This window comes from Euprymna scolopes, chromosome 18 (genome assembly GCF_053919585.1).
Source record: "Euprymna scolopes isolate OS-2025 chromosome 18, ASM5391958v1, whole genome shotgun sequence".
In the NCBI taxonomy this organism is placed as follows: Eukaryota; Metazoa; Mollusca; class Cephalopoda; order Sepiida; family Sepiolidae; genus Euprymna; species Euprymna scolopes.
Window position 1 is genome coordinate 30,698,947 of NC_136499.1, and position 19,616 is coordinate 30,718,562.

The following is a 19,616-nucleotide window of genomic DNA, read 5'->3' on the forward strand; positions in this document are numbered from 1 at the left end:
ATTATTATTTTTGGTAACCAGAGTGCTCCCTTTTTGCCTGCTTTTAGGGGAGCTGGTTTTTACCCCACATTAAAAACGGCCTTGTGCCTAATTTGCTTTGGTGGGGAAGCAAATAAATGCAAATAAATTATCTTATTAAAAACATATATATGCAAATTAAAATAAACATTAATCTCAAATTCACTGGATGAGGGAGAAAGTAATTGTTTCCATTTTATTTTTTTCATAAATAAACATTAAAAGAAAGATTTATTTTTTTCTTAATACTTAACTCATAAAAAATGAACTTGGAAGTGTATTTCTCTTATTTTTTTGTCACGAATAAGTAAATGTGTTTATTGTTTTAACTTAATTACGAATAAGTAATTTCTGCGCATTCAAGTTCTTTTTCTTTTATGTAACTTGTATACGTAAGTAGGAACAACGTTTTGTTTATTTAACAAGTAATTTCTGCACACGCACAAATATATACACAAACTTTTGCTCCATCTCAAGTTGTTGCTTTATAAAAATAAAAACCAGTTGGAGTTATCTCCCTTCTTGATGTCTGTATATACGACATCTATGTGTGCATATATATATATATATATATATATATATATATATATATATATATATATATATTTTCATTTATGCAAATGTTGTAAAAAAATCTTCTGCATAATTATATATATTTCTTTTAGTTTTTCTAATCTTTTTTCTGTGCTACAATCAGAAATATAATGTATGTTATATATATATCACAAACGTTTTCTATTCTTCATCGAATCATCAAGTGACAAAATCAAAAGAACAAAAAAGTTGGAGAAAAAAGATTTAAAAAAAGAAAAAAAAAACTAAGAAACAAGCACTTTAATCTCATACCCCCATCTTTAGGGCACTAGCTTACTTTCTCTGTTATACTTGTGGAAAGTATGTAAATACTGAGTTAAGTAGTGGAGAGCTACTAGTACTTTATATCAATTGAAGATGCATCCTCCACAATCGGTCAAACAGAGTGGGCCACTGTGGTACCAGCTGCCCTTCTTTGTCATGCTGAGGTATTGTTCCGAGTAGTTCCAGGAAGTCCAACCTTACGGCCTTTATTTTTTCGCTTTGAGAAGTGATTAGTTTATCGTTAATCGCTTGATGCGACCCTACCGGAAAATGTAAACAGAGCTGCTCAATCATTTTTTTTTTTTTTTTTTTTTTTTGTAGAGCCAGTGTGCACTACTTCTGATGTGCTAACTAACCACTTTATTAAATGCAGTCAACTAGCAGTAAGCTATACTGACGACACTGTAGTAGTGTAATATAACCGTACTAAACTTTTTAGTCTGTCAAAAACGGGCAAAAGTTATAGCTCGTTGACTTAGAATGAACCACTTTATGCAAAATTGATTAAATTGGTTAAATTTGTGCTCAATTTTCCATTAATTACTAATTCTTATTCACCCCTAACTGTATATCGAGTGGATACCATAATACTTAGTTTGCTGCACCTTATAACAAAGGTCAATAAAAATTTTCAGCCAAATGAGTCCTGTAGTTTCCGAGAAAAAATAGAACAGACCGACAAAGTAAGGGAAATATAATGCAGATTCTTTTTTAACGTGCGTGTATCTTATTTGTGCCCCTTCGGGGTCATAACAACTTCATAATATTCTTCAACAGACAATACATCCATCTCATTAAATCGTATCCTCCAATGGGGTTCGCCTTAATAAGTAGTTACTGGCTTGATACCGACTATGCATAAATAAAAAGTACTCGTTGGTGTAAGGTTTTTATTTTTTCCAAAATAATCCTTTCAAGGTGCTATTAACATCCTATATTTGACTGATAAGATAAATTGGAATGGGAACAGGTGTTTATAGATGAGGTGATGAACGGTCCACAATTGAATGCTGCCAGTTATGTAACTTTATATGCCGATATCAAGAAAAAGCTCAAGTTTTATTGAAGCTGTTGGTTCTTACTATTTAATAGGTTCATCATTCACTGCCGTGGATAGTTGAACCTTTATTTGATAACGTTGATCTTTGCTCGAGTTACCAGAAGAAATTGTTATCTTACAAGATGTTGCTTGATCGTGATAAATAAAATTCATAGTTTATTTATTCATTGTTTTTTTTTTCTGGCAGGCATACCCGATGTTACCCGGTGTATGAATGGCTAAATAGAAAGAATTAAAATAAAAAAGGGACCTTTTTTTTTTTTTTTTTTTTTTTTAGTAAAATCGTTCTCCCTTTGTCTCCTCCTCCCTCTGCCTCCTTCCCTTATCTGTTTTCCTCTCTACCTCTTTCTATCTCTCTTTCCCTCTCTCTCTTTCTATCTGTCGCTCTCTTTTTATCTCTCTCTCTTTCTATCTGTATCTCTCTCATATATATATATATATATATATATATATATATATATATATATATATGCGATTTCAGAAGTAAGCTTTCGAATTTATTTTCTTTAATTAAAATTAAAAAAAAAACAAAAAAACTCGAGGATAAGGGTTAATGGGATGGAATGATTATCAACCGAAATTGATCAATGCGATGAACTAAGTCTGGTTATTTCTGGGATGGTTGCCTACATTTGATTTGGAGATGATTATATTGCATTCTATTGGGAAGCAGATCTGTGGTAATGTTCCACAAATGGAAAACCCTTGCAAAGAAGCTGTGTCCATGAAAATTCTGCCTAATGTTGGTACATGGCTGGGGCTGGTTTTAAATATGCGTCGGGTCTGAAAAAAAAAAAAAAGGAAAAGTGTGAGAGAGAAAAACCGACGTCTGTGTGCTTTTTTAAAAAAATTTTTTATTTAGTTTCATTCCACAAGATTAGATACAAGATCAAGTGTAACTTTGATGGTGTTTCTGTGAAATGAACTGGATTAGAACTTGGCACGCTCATGTTTTCAGTTCATAGCATTAACCACTTAGTAAGGCGTAAGCCCCCCCCCTCCCCTCGCCAGTTCCTGTCTTTGATTTTTTTTATTAGGCATGGACTATTATAATTTTTTTTTTTTTTTTTTTTGCTGCTGAATATTCAGAGGCATATATTTTCTGTGCTTCCGATTGGTTAAAAAAAATGCCTTGGATTAGGATCTTATCCAATCAAGCGTCCTCAACAACAACCATCAAGGACATGGCTGAGCTCGCAGGTTCACAGGTTATCATTTGGCTGCCGACGGTATAATCTCGATGGGTTAGCCATCTGGTATGATCTTGCTCAAGACTATCGTGCATGGGCAGCCAAGATTCAAGATGTAGTGTAGACCAGAGTAGAAGCCGGTTTTACGCAATATCACGACACTCGGAGTCAATATTTTAAAACAACATTTGCTTGCTCCTGCTGCTTCTGTACAGATATAAGGCAAATGTAAATAACACTGAAGAATAAAGTTCAAAATTGATTTTTACTTATTGATCTTTATTTATTTTTGTTCCTTGAATTATAAGAACTGTTGACCTTTGTGAGTTAATATTTCCATTTGTTGAAAAGATTCTAGCGTACTTGCCACAGACGTTCACTCGTTTCATGTAAAAGTCATTTGATGTTGTGTATCTTAACGTTTCTCTACCACTCAGCCGTTTTGGAAGCTTGACTGGCATTACCTGTCGGTTTCTAAGTTATACAAACACAAGAGAAAAAAAAAACCTAAAGAGATTTCAGAAGTAAGCTTTCGGATTTATTTTCTTTAATTAAAAAAACCCAAAACAAACAAAAAAACAAACAAAAAAAAAACACTATTAGATACATCCATCATCGTCAAGGTTTCTTATTTATTAATTTCACCGTTAATGGAAGAATCTATCAGGCATATGTGATGATGTATGGAAGTGAAACCTGGTCAGTGAGGGTTGAAGACATGCGTTACATGGAGAGAAATGATATGAGAATACTACAATTAATATGTAACGTTAAAGGCAGGCATGATTATTTGGATGATATAGGGATATGTGTTTAGCACAGAAAACTGCGATGATTTGGGCACATTGAAAAGAATGAATGAGAGTTCTGGAGTTAGTTCATGTAGAAAGGTTGAGGTAGCAGGGTCAGTTAGCAGGGGGAATGCCAAATAACAAAAGAAATTATGAGAAAGAGGACTGGTTAAAGACTTGGTCTAAAATAGATTAGTTTGGAAGTCAATTTTTATAAACCATCTCCCATATTTAGTATATAAAACAGACGTTAAACCGATTATGATAATGTTTTTTATTCAAACATTTAATACATTCTAGAATAATATTTCTATGCCTAAAAATAAAACTTATGGATAAAAATATTCTTTGTTCTTATTCACTTGTCTCCCCACGAGGCCGGCCCTGTCGATGGGGCATTAGAATACACCAACTGCCCCCCTGCAGAGGGTAAAAGTCCCTCAATGGGGGTCCTGGATATGACCTTAAACTATATCCAGTGGTGAGGCCCCAGCTTGCGGGCTTTGGGGAATGTGGAGCCACCCTTTAATTACCATTGCTCCCAGGTCCACTCTGACCCGGAGTGGTAGTACCTGTTAGGGTCCAAACTATGGGTTAAATAGAAACCGACGTGAAAACAACAAATATACTCTATTAAAAAAATTTTTCTTCAAAATCTTTGGATTCGGCATTAAATAACCCGAAAAGGGTTGATATGCCGTAAAACAAAAACAACCAACCAACCCCACAAGGCCAGAGTTAGATGTAAGGTCTGTTTTTAGTGCAGATAAATCCCCCCCTCTCAAAAGGAGGAACACTTTGGGACAAAAATCGCCTTAGTCTAGAAGGATTTCTCCCTCATTGACTGAGGACAGTAAAGATAAAGTGTAATATCAGAACAGATGCTACGCTTTAGTTCCTAGCTAAAAGGCAGAGGGTGTAATTCATTGTTTTTCCACATGGAGCATATAATTTTAACATGGACCCAATCATGGTGTTGTTGTAAAATTCATAATGCAGCAGTGCAGCACATGAAAAAAATATTAGTGACGGTCGTGGTGGTGAAAGGAATCACAACTTCTCTAATAGCAGTTTAACATTTGGAAGTCCGACGTTTCGATGTTGACACGCGTTAACATCGAAACGTCGATGGATCTGCATAGGTTCACCTTATGTTTGTATAATTTGATTTATAAAAGATCGACTCGCGTATTGAGCAATTAATATATATATATATATATATTAGTTTCTTATCAATATATTTGGATCTTATTGCGTTTTAAGATATCAAAAAAAAAATGTTTTTAAATGTCGACTGTATTAAAAAATTAATAAACGCTGTTGGTGTTTTTAAATTTATATTCCATGTGATGCCAATCATCCAGGTTGTTCCTAGTTTATTTTTATATTTAAAATAAATGTGTTAGTGTGGTTTTATTTTTATTTGTTTTTCTTCATTTATTATTTTTTATTTTAATTTAAAAAAATGTCAGATACATGTTTTTTATTAATTGGATTCATTAATTTTCAAATTTTTAAGGGAGAATCTTTTTGAAAAATGAAGAACTGATTATTGGAATTTAGTATCCTATTTTTTTTATTTATAAAATTTGCTAAATTTTTGCTTTAAATGCAACTCAACACTCACCTTTAAATTGCCTTTTACGTGTTTTCGGGTCTGCTGAAAACGAATATCACATTCAAATGTTGGGCAGATAAGTAGTTTTCTGGGTGTTAAGATATTTTTTCCAATGTATTACTTAATGAATTTTAATGGCCGTTGCCATTCTTAATATAGAAAGTGGGTGTTTTGTAACACTCAAACGTATTAGTACTGGTTCAGTAGGGGGGAAAAAACATAACCGCCAATAAAAAACAAAGGATTACATTAGATAATAAAACTGTCTGCCTCTAATTTAAATGTGATATTTGTTTTCAGCATACATAAAAAAAAAAATTAAGTCAATTTTACAGTTAATGGCGAGTTGCAGTCAAAGCAAAAAATAATAAAACACCGAAGAAACACAGCCATTACGAAAGTATAAATGCTTTTCTGGAGTCACTTTTCTAATTTGTTTATCAAGTTATAGGCATTGATTCACTTTTTTTTTTCTGACTCTTTGACCTAATTCAGTTCAAGGAAAATCACTTTGTATATAGCACTACCGAAATTTTAAATTTTCCATTATACTTTAAATTAATCACTGTTATTGCGGATTTTTAAATTTAAATCGGATTTAAAATTATTGCTACAGTGCTTATTTATTTTTAATAAAAATATTTCTTTAAAACAATAAATTTTGCTTTTTTAAATTTTTTTCGCATTAATTAAAAAACAAAAAAAAAAAACATTTTCTCCGTTTATTGGATCGTACTTTTTTTGTTTTATTTTTTTACATTTTAGGTTCATTTGATCACACCCCCTTCCCCCGCACACAGGAAATAAGGTTAATAAATACACTTTACCCCTTTTTCTTTCAACCCTAATATATCTATTATTATATAAAAGAAACTTTGTGAGTTCGTTCCCTATGGATTCGGAAATGACTGAGCCAATTTTTTTTTTTTTTAATTATTTCACACAAAGTTACTTGATATGGTTGGGAGTGTTCTTATGTAGGTTTTGTATCGAAATACATCTGATCCAATTATAGAAGAAACATTCCGATTTTGAATAAAGTTAACATTTTTATGCAACCTAACATCTTAAGTGTATTTGAGAAGATTTATCAAGGTACAAGCAGAAAGGTCCAGCCTTTAAAATGAAATGTAGATTCTTTTATATGACCGGGGAAATGAATGTTTCTTTTTAGAGCACAGTTGAACCAGGATACTTGACTTTTGTATATTTAACTTTAATTCAAATGATTATTTAAAAATAATTTCATAAAATCAACAGTTCAGCTCAGAAATTAGGAATCCGTGACTTCTGGAAAATCTACAACAGTGTAGTAAATAATGGGCAATCAACAATTCCACCACTATCCAACAATCATGAAGTTGTTTGCTCAGCAACCGAGAAGGCTAACACGCTTGCCAGTCGGTTTGCCTTCAACTCCACACTAGACCCTGCTAACCACTCTCTTCCAGACTTTCCTTTGCGGACAAACGCCACACTAGACGATCTGAAAATCACTCCTTCTCAGGTACATGCTATTATAAAAAATCTTGACACTGCAAAAGCATGTGGACCTGATCTCATCCCGGCTGTGCTATTAAAGTGCTCTGACAAAGTAGCTCCAATCCTCTCCAAACTTTACAACAAATACCTTAATGAATCTTGCTTTCTTGCCTGCTGGAAAACTGCTTCTGTGGTACCAGTTTTCAAGAATTCTGGCGAAAGAACTGACCCAGCAAATTATCGCCCCATTAGCCTCCTCTCACTTTTTGCCAAAATATTTGAGTCCATAATTAACTAAGTTCTAGTCCATCACCTTACAGATGCTAAACGTCTTACCGACCAACAATATGGATTTAGGCAAGCTCGTTCCACAGCAGACATTCTAACTGTAATCTCTGAGCGTATATACCATTCACTTGACAAAGCAGGGGAGCGTAGAGCGGTCGCTCTAGATATATCTAAGGTTTTTGACAGCGTATGGCACGAAGGTCTTCTAAGGAAAATCAGATCATATGGTATCACTGGAAGAATACTTAACATAATTAAATCCTACTTAGATAAAAGAAAAATTCAGGTTGTCCTCGATGGCCGTATATCTAAAGAATATGATATAAATGCGGGAGTGCCTCGGGGATCTATCCTTGGACCTCTATTATTCCTAATATTCATAAATGACCTACCTGACAAAATTGTCTGTGAGATGGGTATACATGCTGATGACACCACACTCTATAATAGACACGATAGGAAAACAAATGAATACATATCTAAAGAAATGGCAGAGACACTAGAGGATGACCTCCAATCTGTAGTGGAATGGGGACATAAATGGATGGTCACATTCAATGCTGCCAAGATTAAACTTGTTTCCTTCAATAACTACAAGAAATCTTCTCTACCACTAATAGCAATGGCCAAAGACTCTTTATCTGAAAGCACATCTTTTAAACTCCTCGGCCTAACGTTCACAGGAAACATGAGTTGGAACAATTACATTGAGAGCATTGCCAGAACTGCTGCGAAGAATGTAGGTTCTCTCTACCGTGCTAGAAAACTACTGACACCTGAAAGTATCCTGTACCTCTATAAGGCCACCATTCGCTCATGTATGGAGTATTGTTGTCATATTTGGGCCAGTGCATCTGCTACTAGTCTCTCATTCCTAGACAAGGTTCAAAAGAGTCGCCAACCTAATAGGTCCTGAACTATCATCCAAGCTTCAGCCTCTGTCCCATCGACGCAATGTAGCATCCCTCTGCCTGTTCTACAAGTACTTTAACGGTGAATGTTCCGACGAACTGCAAGCACTTGTACCCCCTCGACGTAAATACCCCCGACAAACCCGACAAGCAGTAAAATCCCACCCCTTCACAGTAGAGATCCCTAGATGTAAGAAAGCTTTTTACTCCAGTAGTTTCTTCCCCAGAACCGCTAGACTTTGGAACTCCCTGCCAGGTTCCTGCTTACCCAACTGTACTGACATGCAGTTCAAGTGTAACGTGAACCGACATCTTGCTGCACAACTCCTCACCTAGTACACCTGTAGCCCGTGTCCCTAATAGTAGCCCCCTACATCAAAGTGGCAATGTTCTTTGTTAGGGGTGAAAATGTAATTAAAAAAAACAAAAAAAAAAAAAAAAGAAACAGTTGGTTCTTTGATAAGGAAGGGGCGCGTTCAAAATGAATGTTTCTGTTTAGAGCCCAGTTAAGACACGATACTTGACTTTTGCATTTTAAACTTGAAGGGAGGCCATTATTTACAGATAATTTTATAAAATTAAGATTCTCTACAGTGCAATCGGGACTTTCAATGTATTGTGGACTAAGTCACTGCGGTGAGACATGGGAAGGGGAAGGTTGTCCTGAAGTAAATCAGGGCAATTAATCGATTTGATTAAAAAAAAAAAATGGTCGATTTCACCGAATTCGATGACCATAAAAGTATGGGAGGGTAGAACTTTCGTTTATCCTCATTCACTCCCGGGCAACGTCGAGACTCTCTGCTAGTAGAAATTTGGCTTTACTGATTACATTTTACTTCTAAAAACGAAGAGGAGAACGGATCTCATCGTGGATGTTATATTTGCATAACGTTCCAGTCAACGTAACCTTCAGACTTCTCCAGGTGCATCTTGTAGAGTGTGAAAACTGGGAACGGAACCTTGGCCTGATCATCAAAATTTAAAACGTGGGCGAGATTTATAAAAGTGCGTTGCTGGAGGAAGTATCGGAGACTAATCAACTGTGATTAGGTCGTCAGGAGATATAATGTTACAATGTTAGCAGACTCTAAATTTTAAAAGAACCCTGCCAAATGACATCGTTGATGACTCCTTTCGATTCATGCACAACAAAAAGGAAGCGTTTCCTTTTGATGTTTTGTTAAATCTAGCATAACCAATTTACGCATCGCACATTATCGTTAACACCAACATTGAAGCAGTCAGATCATTAAAAAAAATACTTTAACATACGATTTTGTTAGCGTTGTTAGCTCAAGAGGAAGTAAAGTTCTTTTATTATTTGCGTTAGAAAAACGAGTTCTTGCTGTGAATGTCTCACCAGAGATTGTAGTTTAATGAAAATAATGTTTTATATTGTTGCATAATTGATTTTCGTGAATAACTAGCAAGCCACTTGGTGTTGCCCAGTTATAAGATATGCTTAAATATAATATTTTAATTCATGCGGATTACGTATTTATTATTATAGAGCCAATTCTTTATCAGTTATTATATTGTGCCCAATATATAATAGTGATATCAAAAGAAAAAAAATGATTTGGGTGCAAGCAGCTAGACTTGAAACCAAAGCCTAACTTCCAGCCTTATTCCTTAGCCTTTGAGCCACGCCCATACAACCTATTTAATCTATGAATGTAGATTTGTGTATGTGAACAGATTTAATCGACTACTCTTGCCAAAGTTAACTTTTGTTTTCTATTTTGACCCCTTAGCAGCAATTTTTGCCGGTTAAAAACCTAATTGAAGATGTGCTATATATGAAATTTCAACTCTGTAGACCAAATATTTAGTGAGGAGTTTGGTAGAGACTTTTTACACACACTGACAAGATCACACACACACACATATATATTTACATAGGGGTCATTACTTATCAAGGCCCAGAGCCCACTCGAGGATAAGTGTTGATGAGTGTATAGTAGTCAAGGGGACAATATCGTCGTAATCAGTAGTGGAAATTTTGTAAATTGAATTACTTAAGGGGACGGCTCGTCAAGAGCTTGTTTATGTTGGACTTAAAGACAAATTGTAATCAGCTGGAAAGCAGGCAAACGGAAGAGTTCCACAGGCGTGTAGTTCTAAGAAAGAAGCTTTATTCATGGAATCTACGTTTAGGTTTAGGCACAGATAAAGTAGGGGAAATTATTGATAGTGTTTTCAGCTAGACGAGTGTTTCTTGTGAAAATTTTACGCAATTATTCAAAATTTAGAAACTATGCATAAGTAGAATTCAGTGTAATATTGAAATGTAACCCATCATCTAATAATATAAACCATAAAAAATTAGTAAATAATTAAGGTTCATTTTTCAAATAAATATGCAAATTAGTTAGCCTTCATGTAGTTGCTCGCATATCCATGACTGAGTATATAAAGAAGTTCGTTTCAATGATTTTTAAATAGAAAAAGTAAGCTTTTAAATATCTATGTCAGAGCGAGAAAATAAACTCAACTTTATAGATATAACACGCATGCGCAAGAAGTGATCACACAATTTTATTAATTATAAAGATTTTAATTTTCCTTTACAAAAAAAAATCGTTTTTTTTTTGGGGGGGGGGGTTCTACAAGATTTTTTTTTTATTCAATACTTTTTGTTGTGAAGATTGTATTTCTTTTATTTTCACCCCTTACCGGTTGGGGTGGGGTGAGGTGGGGGTGGCGAGTCCTCAACTGATACCTTGACCAGTTTTTTAAAACACTTTTGTTTTCAAATGAGATTTTCTCTTAACAATCTCGTTCTGAATATTCGTCATAGAAACTTTGAACACTAAATGAAAAGATTTACCGCCGATTGAATAAATTTGTGACAAAGATTTGGAATCCTCCCTCCTTCACACTCAACAACATCCCACTCCCTCCCCACAAAACATATTCATATTTTACTTATCATTATCGCGTATGTAAAGTACAAATGGCCACTTTTTTTTTTCGTTTATTTATTTAGTTGACAACTTATTTTTTTCTCACTAAATGGATCGCTACTTGTCAAGGCCAGAAGACACCCGAGGATAAAGGTTGATGAGGTGGAATGATATGTCAGTTGAGGGATGAGCAACAAACTTTTCTGTTTTCAAATTGGCATGATAAAAGGGGGCGGGGAATTAAAGAAAAATGAATTACTTTGTGACGCTTCCAAATTTTGAAGGATTTTAGAAGCACTTAAACTTTGCAAATCCTCATGCATTGAAAAAAATAAAAATAAAATTTTTTGAAAGCTATTTACATCCAGCAATTTTATAAAGATCGAAACGTTTTAACAAAAGTAGTCGTAGTTTTCTAACTAATTTGGTTCAATTTAATAATTAACAAATGAGATCAACAGACACAGGAATTGGAAGGACCAAAAGTAATAACCAGTTTCTGATACAGATGCCTTGAAGTATAGAAGTTTTTTTTTTCCAAAAATACTGGATTCGGCATTAAATAAGGGGTTGATATGCTGTAAAAACAAAACCACCAAACCAAAATGGTGAAAATCTTATTTTAGGTGTCTTTTTACTAGCGGGTGAGGGGTGGGGGAGAATACCAGGTCGTAAAATATACTTAGATATATTTTAATTCATATAGATTTTGTATTACCACAGAGCCAATTTTGGTCCTGGATATGACTTTAAACTATATCCGATGGTGAGGCTCCAGTTTGGGGAGTGTGGAGCAACCCTTTAATTGCCATTGCTCCCAGGTCCACTCTGACCCAGAGTGGTAGTACCTGTTAGGGTCCCAACTATGGGTTAAATAGAAACCGACTTGAAAAAAAAAAAAAAAAATATTCTATTAAAAAAATTTTTTCTCCAAAATAACTGGATTTGGCATTAAATGACCTGAAAATGGTTGATATGCCGTAAAACGAAAACAACCAGAGCCAATTTTCTATTAAATATATTGTACCTGATATATAGTACTAATTACAAAAGGTTTAACAACCCCCCCCCCAAAAAAAAAGGCTTCAATGCCATTAGCTAGAATCAAAACCAAAAATCAAAACATTTAGAGCTCCAGCTGCGTCTCCTACCGATATAACTATCAAGAGATAGGTAAGAAAGATTTAATATTAGACGACTTAAAGAAATGAATTGGATTTTGGCATGCGCAGAAAGAAGTAAAAATATGTCATGTCAGAAAGTTGAAATGAACATTTTGCATTTGAACTTGCTGACATATTTCTGTACATGTTATCCATTCAAACAAAGATTTAACTTGTTATAAACCATCGTTGGTGTATGATTACTAGTTCCTGTTAATTTCAGTGTTATGTGACCAGTAGTTTATCGGTTAAATATTTAGACACACACACACACCTACTGTTTTAGATAGATATATATAATTACCATCTTTATAATTTGAAGAATTTCAGAAAACAATTTTTTTTATTTTGAGAAATGGGGAAAAATCTTTATGGTATTTCCTATTTTATTGCTCAGTTTTTTCAAATTTTTGTCTTTTCCTATTTTTCCCCACAGGATTTTAAGGGCTTGGTTCCAGAATGACTTAAAACAAGAAATTGCTTTGCTGTTTAGGTTCGTTTTTGTTTTGCATCGTGAATAAACGATAACTGAATAAATTATTTATTCAATCCTAATATCGATATTTTTGTTAGATTATAGAAAGGTTTCATAAGAAACTGAACATCTCAAAACTGGGTATTTTTTTTTTTTATAGAAATCGCTTGAGACGAGGCATTAAGCCACTTAATGTAAGGGCTAACAAGATTGAAAGATTATCATAAAGACAGATGCCTATTGACCTAACAGTTGAAAAGACTAAGGCTATAGATAGGAGAAAAACTGGGAGCAGGAAGAGTTCCACAATATTGCAGTTCTTGGAAAGAAGCTGCTGGAATAAAATTAGATATCAAAACAGCGAATTGATGGAGACTACTAGATTATTGAGGCAAACGAACTGGAACAAAGGAAGCAGGGAATAAATCGGACAATTTTGAAGAACATCTGCGATAATAGTATTTATAGAAAAGACCGAGACTAGCAACATCACGTCTGTGAGAGAGAGGTTATAGTAAAGTCAAATTACAGATACGTTTCAGCACTTTATCAAGAACCCTCAGACGGACAGATTCACTGGCCCAAATATGACAATAGTACTGCATTATCATTAAGCAAGTGGGATCTGTGGACATTCCACATTTGTATCCTTTATCAGTTGTAATGTTATATCGAATGCAGACCCCACAATATTATTGTATCACCTTTGTCTAAACTGAAACATACTTATCTAAGTATTTATAGTCACTGGAGTTTCAGAATATGTCGTTTGGTGTATCTACCTTCAAAACCCTGTTCCAGATCTGTGCAAATGTAGACACCATAATATTATGGTATTATCTTTCAATAGAACAGATACTGTAATTTGATTCCAGTCCGAAACCTTAGAAATAGTACTTTAGTTTATATTTCGCATTGTATACAAGTGACATCAGATGAAAGTTTTAAAATTGTAATTATTCGAGCACATCCTATAAAAAAAAAAAAAAAAAATAGGTGACTAGTGATAACGTACATACGACGAAATGAAATTGCCTTAGTGCATTATTATACAGATAAACTAGTTGATTGGTAAACTAAAGTTAATGCTAAACTATGAACCATTTTATTGCACAGTCGAAGACCCCTTGATAAATGTTTGCTTTTCAGACATTTGTTTAAGGAAGTTAACTGTAAATAAATGAAAATATGATTAAAATATTTATATAAACTCGTAGAATATTGTCAGTAATTTAATTATTCATATATAAATTATCATTTCTGATTTTTCAGAAAATAAAAGTCCCCTTTGATATTTTCTTAGATTGAAGGATTTATTTTTGAGTTCATTTCAAGCAGCGAGGTAAGTTTGAGATGGTTGTCTGACTTGCTATTCACTTTCTCACTTCCATTCACGACTTGAAATGGTTTCTATTTGGGACTAGAAAAAAGCACATGTTTTACTCGCTAACTTGCATGTACAGATAAATATACCTTGGTCTTTATTATAGTTGAGGATTGTTCGTATAAAGTTTTCTCAAGCAGATTCGAATAGAAAAGGCAAAGAAAAACATTGAAAATGTTTTATTTTGGTTTAATGCACTCTGTGGTCCAAATTCTGTTGTGTAATAATTCGATTCTGATACATTGGAGGTCTTGTACAAGAATGTCATGCGGTAATTGTTAATAAGATTTGCCCTTTTTTATACAATGGAGTAGCATTTCAGCATTTACCAATAGATTAATTTAAAGGTTGATATCCATGTAATTATTATTATTATTATTATTATTATTATTATTATTATTATTATTATTATTATTCCTTTGTTCTGATATGTTCCTTCTAAATAACGGATTTGTCCTGTTTATTTAGCTGTAGAATGCCACGGCAGACGATAATTAAGGGAAGAGGAGAGAGAGGGTTGATATAATCAGCCATATAATTTTTTTTTTTTTTTTGTCTAAAGAAATGACAAACTTATTGCAATCAACGCATAGAATTAACGACAAAATTGCGTATATGTTTTTTAGAACGGGAATTATGTTTGTAGAAAGTGAATTTAGCATTTCTTTGGAATAATAACGAAAATCAAGTCACAAAATTTAATTTTTATTAAAAACCAATGTTATCTACTTGATTTGTTGTGTAAATTTCAACTAAAAACAATTGTCATATCGCAATTAATAACATATTACTGCATTATTGCATAAAACATCTTTTTTGATTTCACAATATTGAGACGCAATCATTTTTTTTTTGGGGGGGGGGGTGTAATAAGACAGACTGCAGTTACCGCCCCTGCTATCATAAGACCTATTCTGTTATTTAAGTATAATTTGCAATTTTTTTTTTTTTTAACTATTTTCATTCATAATTAGTTTTCTACTTTACGATTTTTCATAATTTTTGGATATTTTACTAATTTCGACATAATTAAGTTGATACCATTGGTTTTAACTGAAATTCAATATTCCGATTTTCGTGCTTATTCCAAAGAAACGCCGTGAATTTCCAATCGACCATTTAAATTATTATTAAGCACCTATAGTTTTAAGTTAAAATTACCCTCCTCCCGAAATAGTAAATCCAAATTGTAAAAATTGCAATGAAAACAAAACATAATTATTATAGTTCAGATTACTTTTCTCGTATTATAGGTTGCATTCGCAGAATTACCACTGATCTTTGGAAACATTTTGTCAAACTCTGGAACCTTTCATTTAATCCACTGTTCTCGTTGTGTCAGCCATGACTTTAGTAGCAAAAGAAACACTTGTACCCTGTTGTGGCAGACGGAATAAGGACAATCTACCACAGTGTATGTTTAGATTCTTTTCTGCAATTAAATGCTACTGAATTTTATTAATCTACTTTGTATCATAGAAGTGATTTGAACTTTATGTAATCTAATGTTTTAAAAGGTTCCGTCTGAAATCTGTCCTAGTTCCAGAGTTCAAAAAGTTGCAATCAAAAAAGGCCGGAGGTTACATTAGCCGAAATGTTGTGAATGACAGTCAAGCTGAATGATCCAAATTATAAACCCCTATCTAAAAAATAAATTTAAAAAAAAATACGAAACAGAAAAATTAGATAGTATTTACTTAGTGCTGCCTTATTGAGAAAAACATTTAAAAAAAAAAAATATTTACCTAAAATGTTAAACATTTTTTCATATTTTAAATTATTATTTTTTTTTATTTAAGATTCTAAATGTACAAACTAATAAATGTAGCTACTGCCATAAAGCAGACATTAATTATTAAGATATCAACACTTTGCAAAGATGGAGATTATGGAAGGAGTCGGTTGAGTCCATATAAATGCTAAGAATTGGAGTTCGCTTTGGCAGAATACAAAATTGAATTTTAAATGTTTTTTGTTTTTTACTCACGTTCATCTTTAACAAGACATATCGCCACCACTTGGATGTAAGGAATTACTATTTGGGACCATGCCTAGAAAAGATTAACAAGCTATTTGTTTATGTTACATTTAAACTTCTGCATAGCAGGTAGCAGGAAAGGAATTCCAAAGTCTAGCTGTTTGAGGGAAGAAACTATTAGAGTAGAAAGCTTTCTGTCATTTAGGGACCTTAGCAGTGAAGGAGTGTGATTTTGTTGCTAAGTGGGTTTGTCAGGGATATGTACGCTGAGGGGGCACAAGTGCTTTAAATTCATCAGAGCACATTCCATTAAAATATTTATAAAACAGGCAACATTACGGGATAGGGGTTGGAGCTTAGTTTACAAAGTGGGACTTATTAGATTGAAAACTCTATTTTGAACCTTATCCAAGAGGGAGATGCACCAGTCCAGATGTAGCAAAAATACTCTATGCATGGGTGAATGGTGGCCTTGTAGAGGTACATGATACTCTCAAGTGTGAGTAATCTAGCTTGATAGAGGGAACTCATCATCTTTGCAGCAGCCTTGTAGGAAGGGAAATCTCTTCTCTTCACTACAACCTCTTCCTCATAAGAGACTTTACTAGTCTCTCTCTACTCTATCACCATTTCCATAGCAGGTGCTCGGCTTAGCTCCAGTCATTAGTTCTTTCTTCCTTTCCAAAATTCATTTGCAACAAGAACTCGTATTGCTGCTACTAAATTTTTCTAGATTTGTGAGGCAGGAGCCCCTCCCAAATCTTGGATTTAAATCAACAAAAATGGATGATTTCTTCAAAATATTTGATCAAAACCGATAATTATTATAAACTGTAAACTATAAAAATTTATTATACATATTTGTTTATTATTCCCCTCCCTCATTTTCTATTCAAACTGTGTCTATTTTAAAGCAATACACACAGAAAGTTCAAAAGATATCACTTATCACCATCATCTTTCCATCCCAGCATTTGAACTTACTGTAAATATAATTTTCAAGATAAAAATCCTGTTTAAATACTAAATAATTCTTTATAGAATTTCAGATTTCCATGATTATACAGTTGCAAATAATTTGTAATCATTATTTTTAGATTTTCAAACAAAGAAAATAAAACTATAATGAATTTTTTAAAAAAATCCTAATTTTATCACCATTTTGGGGCCACTGGTTCATGTTAGACCACCAAAGTTAAGGAACATTGACCCTGGTCAGTACCAGATAGATGACTATTTTGGAATACCAGGTACTGTATATAAGAAGACGTCAACACTTTCCTGTAAAAAACCTAACGTTGCCATCTTCTTTGATTGGGATATATGTGCAACTAGGGACCGCTTGTGAATTTAATATTCCCTAGAAATGTCCTCCTTTGGAGGAAGCCGATTCATTCATCTAGGGTGAATGCTGTTTTTTCTTTGTTTTTGTTTTTTTAATCCATAATGTTTAAGCTGATACAAACTAGGATCTTTTTTTCAGGTGAATCTTTTTGAGTGTGGGAACCTATAAATAAACTTAAATGAACAACTTATTGATATTTAATCCTCAGGTATGAACTTGAAAAAGATGCACCTGAAATATGGAGGTTACATCATCTGAAATGATGTAAACATTACAACCAAGATAAGAATAGTAGTCCAAAGGATACAAATTATAAATCTTCACTCAAAACCTGGCAACATTCCTCCCGTGAAATTTTATTAAATTTAAAACAAAAAATTAAATGAAAAGCAAAATCTTAAATCTTAAAAAAAATTGAAATCTTAAAAATTTTAAATAATCTTAAAAAAAAATTTTAATCTTAAAAAAGACGAAAAAAAACAAAACTTTATCTACCATCCTCAAAACCCTTATAAAGAAGATTCAAGACACAATTCTCCCTAAAGTCAGTGGAGTAAGTGTTACTATGGACGACATCAATTATTTTAAATGAAATACAGTAAGGAAATTAGTCAAAAATAATTTTGATTTGTCTGCTCGTTTGTGATCTATTTGAAAACGAAAGATTTAATATGTAATAGAAATGAAAAACTAAAATAAAATAAAACATATTTTAATACATAATGAAAGTTATGGGTATTTTTAGTTGCCATAAATATCAGTTGTGAATACAGTAATAAGGGGTGTAATACCTTACTTCCTGCCACTAAACAAAATGCATGACCCCTTATTACTTCAATCATGACCGATAATTACAAAATTTAAAATGCTTATAACTTGTGTCAATTTTTTGTTTTAATACAAATATGTCAGAAAAGAGTAGGCAAAGCTAAGTAAATTGTTTTTATTAACTTATCAACTGTATTTCCTTTAAAGTAATTTATATCGCCAAGTGTAATGTTTACTGTTAGTAGCAAATCTCTTGAAGAAAAAGAAAACAAAAAAGCAGCCATGTTGGGTTAAGTTATGGCTAAATCTTAAATCAACAACAAACCTCCAAAAAAAATCTCCCTTTTATTTTTTTATAGTTTTCTGTTTAGATTTTTGCTTCTGCACTGCACGCTCTCTATTTACCCCACCCCTGAATCTCTTATTCCGACACTGCCAGCGTCTCACTCCTGCTGTGCATAGAACTTGATCTCTAGTTTGTGCTGAATTTCCTCTGAAGAGAAGTGAGACGGAGGATGTGTGTGGAGAGGGGTCTTAACCTTTTTCAGCTTCGGTCTTGAAAAGCTTGTTGGCACAGAAGGAGGTGCGATCTCTCTTTATGCCTCGTTGGGCACTTTCACACTCATGAACTTTGTTTACATACACTCCAGTCAAAGATGTTCAAGATGCAGAAGCACATTTTTGATATTTCACGATTAAACCGTTAGATTATCTTCTGCAATATGCTTTGTATCATGAGTGACTTAAATTTTATGTAATTCAATATGTTATCAGATTTTCAAACTCTGTAATGTAATATCTCAGTAGGATTTAATAGGGTTTTCTTTTTCTGATCAGGATCGGATTTCATTCTTCAAGCATCAGCTTAAGATTAAAATTAGATGCGATAGATTAGATTCAGTAGAATTCAACAAAAGTTGTGAACTTGTGAATATGAAAGGAAGTTAAATATGAATACATATGAGCATGCCACATTCTGTTCTTGGTCCTTTTGAAACCAATTCTGGTTATGGTAGAATCTAAGCTGATTGAGAGAGTGAATGAGTCCTTTTTATTTGCGGACTGTTATCCTTATTTTCATAGTTATTGTTTCACCATGTTTCGGGCAACTATTCTTCTGGTCTTCTTCAGGTGAAATAACAAAAACTATGAAGATAAGAATGTCTGCAAATAAATAGATAAATATATAAATTACTCGTCTCAAAGGATTCCAATAAAAAATAATATAATACCATTCGATTAGCTAGTCCTGTCCCGCTTTTATTTTGCACTAGGCTCCCCAAAATTGTATTTATCTCAGGACACTAGTGCTCCATTTCAGAGAGCTGGATACCCACAATAAGCTAACCTTGCATTTGATCTTGCTTTGGTGGGAGAC

At 33.4% G+C, this 19,616-nt stretch overlaps 1 protein-coding gene and 1 long non-coding RNA gene across 5 annotated transcripts in view; one reads left to right on the forward strand and one right to left on the reverse strand.

Moving 5' to 3' along the window:
- LOC145297558 (uncharacterized) overlaps positions 1-19,616 on the forward strand; it is a 653,359-nt gene that overhangs the window by 177,531 nt on the left and 456,212 nt on the right. The window lies entirely within an intron of this gene.
- Positions 2,403-19,616, reverse strand: part of LOC145297560 (uncharacterized) — a 46,904-nt gene continuing 29,690 nt past the window's right edge. The window contains exon 2 of the long non-coding RNA XR_013870269.1: positions 2,403-2,719. This is a non-coding gene — a long non-coding RNA (uncharacterized LOC145297560). The remainder of the gene's footprint in view (positions 2,720-19,616) is intronic.